The sequence below is a fragment of the Orcinus orca genome, chromosome 6, assembly GCF_937001465.1.
Source record: "Orcinus orca chromosome 6, mOrcOrc1.1, whole genome shotgun sequence".
NCBI lineage: Eukaryota > Metazoa > Chordata > Mammalia > Artiodactyla > Delphinidae > Orcinus > Orcinus orca.
Window position 1 is genome coordinate 23093150 of NC_064564.1, and position 3831 is coordinate 23096980.

General features: G+C 41.0%; 1 long non-coding RNA gene across 1 annotated transcript; it reads right to left on the minus strand.

The window, feature by feature from the left end:
- Positions 1-1540: 1540 nt before the first annotated feature.
- LOC125964636 (uncharacterized) lies at positions 1541-3246 on the minus strand. Its single transcript, XR_007477835.1, has 2 exons — positions 2103-3246; positions 1541-2071 (listed from the first exon to the last, which is right to left on the minus strand). It is a non-coding gene; the product is annotated as an uncharacterized LOC125964636 (long non-coding RNA).
- Between the last annotated feature and the right edge of the window lie 585 nt (positions 3247-3831).

Here is a 3831-nt window from a genome sequence, read left to right on the forward strand (position 1 = left end):
AACAACTATATGCCCCCAATTTGTATACCTTAGGTGAAATGAACCAGTTTCATGAAATATAACTTCATATAAGACAGTCTACCAAAACTCATACAAGGATGTGATTATGCCCATATATTATAAAGAAATTGGATCAAAATTAATAAACTTGTAGAACAGAGTGGAAAAACTTTTTGATTGTTGAGGGATCCATTCAGAGACATCCATTTCAAATAAACATATTGCCAGCTGTGTAACACAGATATTAGCAAATTAAGTAGATGAGGGACCGGGCAACCTCAACCCATGAAGTTCCCCTATTAGAAAGCCCTGTATAACCTAGGTAACTATCCTTTTGAATGACCCTGCTTCTCCCTTTCTGCACCCTAATTCCTGCTCTTATACTTTAAATTTGCCAAGAAAAAGTGAACCCACAAAAGCATAGACACGCAGCCAACCCCAGACCCTAATAAAGGCAGAGCTCCATGTCCACGCTCCCTGCCTGTATATCTAACTCACTCTGTGGCCCTCAGGTGTGCCCTGTACCCTCCAGGACCTCTTGTTCTTCTGAACTGCCTGATGATTTCTTGCTCAGGTGCATCCTGTGATCATAATAACCACAAGCATTGGTCTAGCCATAGCATTGGCTCTGGTAGGAGAAATGTCTGTGGTACCAATAGTACATCCTAGGTGAGTGCCTCAGGGATTCCTACTCAGTAACCTCACTATCAATAGAATGAGACCAATACATCCTGCTGGTGTAGCCAGCAGAATTGCATGATTGCACTTGCAAGTAACCGAGGGGAATGCCCTTTAGCTGTGACTGGCTTAGAGATTGGCTAACCTAGCTGGGTAACACCCTTTGGAAAGGAAGCAGCCACTTGCTGGAGGTCCATGACACTGCTATCTGTTTTTGTGTATTATCTGTACCATGTGTTGCCAGCAGTACCCATCCCCAAGTATCACAACTGCCATAATAATTCAACAGTTTTCCCAGAGCTGCATGATCAAGGCTGTATGATCTAATAAAACAATTAGACCAGTAATTATAAAGGCCTAATTAACTGTTCATATAATCAAGAGTCCTCCACACCTCACGCCAAGGAGAGCTGAGGAAGGTGGATTGAATCATAAGGCTGTTATCACTGCACAAGGTGGAGCTTCTGGTCAAAGGCACAAGGAAAGGATATTCCCATAGGTAAGGTGGAGGGAAACTTGTCCCTGCATCCACTGAGGCAGTAGGTGGTGCAAGGACTATTGTGTCCTAACCTAGATGAGTGAAATATTCTTGCAACAGAAACTAACAGCACCAAGAAAAGGGAAATTCGACCAAGACTTGCTTTCTCTCAGTGGCTGCCTCACCCCTGCCATCACTCTTTGTCCCCCAACCTGATGGGATATCATGTGTTATGATTTGATTTCTTTTGTATCATGATCCATCTTGTGTGAAATTATAGGACTTAAGCTACGTTAAATAATTTTAAATGGAGTCACAGTGGCTAACATGAACTTACATATTAGTTGTTTTGAAATGTTTGGTATGTGACTATAGATGTCTTGGTATGATAAATTGAGTGTTACTTTAGGCACAGAAACAGACATGGATCAGTGGAACAGAAAAGAGAGCCTAGAAATAAACCCACACACATATGGTCAATTAATCTTCAACAACGGAGGCAAGAATATACAGTGGAGGAAAGACAGTCTCTTTAGCAAGTCGTGCTGGGAAAGCTGGCCAGCTGCATGTAAATCAGTGAAGTTAGAACACACCCTTACACCATGCACAAAAATAAACTCAAAATGGCTTAAAGACTTAACTGTAAGATTTGACACCATAAAACTCCTGGAAGAGAACATAGGCAAAAGGTTCTCTGATGTAAATCATGACAATGTTTTCCTGGGTCAGTCTACCAAGGCAAGAGAAATAAAAGGAAAAATAAACAAATGGGACCTAATCAAAGTTACAAGCTTTTGCACAACAAAGGAAACCATAAACAAAACAAAGAGACAACATATGGACTGGGAGGAAATATTTGCAAATGATGCAACTGATAGGGGTTTAATTTCCAAAATATACGAACAGCTCATACAACTCAATAACAACAACAACAAAAAACCAATACAACTCAATAACAAAAAAAAAAAACCAATTGAAAAGTGGACAGAAGGCCTAAATAGACATTTCTCCAAAGAAGACATACAGATGGCCAGGAAGCACATGAAAAGATGCTCATCATCTCTAATTATTAGAGAAATGCAAATTAAAAGTAAATGAGATACCACCTCACACCGCTCAGAATGGCCATCATTTAAAAAGTCTGCAAGTAACAAATGCTGGAGGGAGTGTGGAGAAAGTGCAACCCTCCTACACAGTGGGTGAAAATTGGTGCAGCCACTATGGAAAACAGTATGGAGGTTCCTCGGAAAACTCAATATAGATTTGCCATATGAGCCAGCAATCCCACTAGTGGGCATATATCGGGATGAAACTAATTTGAAAAGATACATGTACCCCTGTATTCATAGCAGCACTATTTATAATAGCTAGGACATGGAAACAACCTAAATATCCATTGACAGATGAATAGATACAGAAGATGTAGTATATATATATATATATATATTACACAATGAATACTACTCAGCCATAAAGAAGAATGAAACAATGCCATTTGCAACAACATAGATGGACCTGAAGATTATCATACTAAGTGAAGTCAGAAAGAAGAAGACAAATACCATGTGATATCACTTCTATATAGAATGTAAAATACACACAAATGAACATATCTATGAAAAAGACACTGACTCAGATATAGAGAACAGACATGTGGTTGCTGTGGGGGAGGGATGGATTGGGAGTTTGGGATTAGCAGATGCAAACTATTATCTATAGAATGGATAAACAACAAGGTCCTACTGTATAGCACAGGGAACTATATTCATTACCCTGTAATAAACCATAATGGAAAAGAACATGTGTATATATATGTATAACTGAATCACTTCGCTGTACACCAGAAACTAATACAACATTGTAAATCAACTGTACTTGAATTAAAAAAAAAAAAGTTGAGATGGGGAATTTGATGACATCCAAGGAAAGACTTCACTGAAACAGAAGGAGCAACTCATAAGATACACAACCCCCTGGGTGTAACTACTGTGCCCTACAGGCAGGCTCCTTCAAATGAGACCACTGAACTCAGCAACTTGAAGGCACTTTGCTGGAGGACCGACTCCACCCTGCTGAGAGCTGTTCCCGACTGATGCTGCTGGAGCCTCTGTGGGAGCAGAAGGCAACTTCCCACTCTTGCTTGTCTCAAGACCCGTTGCTGGACCAGAGAGATTGCTGCTGGTGCTGACACATTTCTTTCTTAGACTTCTCCTTGGCGTGGTTCGTTATCCCCTTTGAACGTTAACTATTTTGACTAATCTGTGATGTGTGCTAATTTTGTGCAATAAACCAAGTGACTTGTTTCATGTATCTCCAATCACATGATTCTTACCTCGCCTTACTGCTGGGCCCTGTGACAAAACAGTGTTGCACAGTGTTGTAACACTGTTACACAGTTGTAACACAGTGTTGCAAAAAAACTTAATGGACAACTGCAAGTGTTCTGAGCATCTTGTGCCAGTGCCTTCTGAAACTCCGGAGGAGATTCAGTAACTCCTCCATAAATGTAAAATCCCCATAGGAACTTCCTGGGCATGGCTTGGGAGCACAGCAGGCCAGCAGGCCAGGGCTTTGTTATTACTCTCCAGAGGCCTCCGGGCTTTTTCCGAAGACCTGTGTGTAAGACACTAGTGGAGGCAGACCCTAATTCTTGGGTGCTTCACTGGGACACCCAG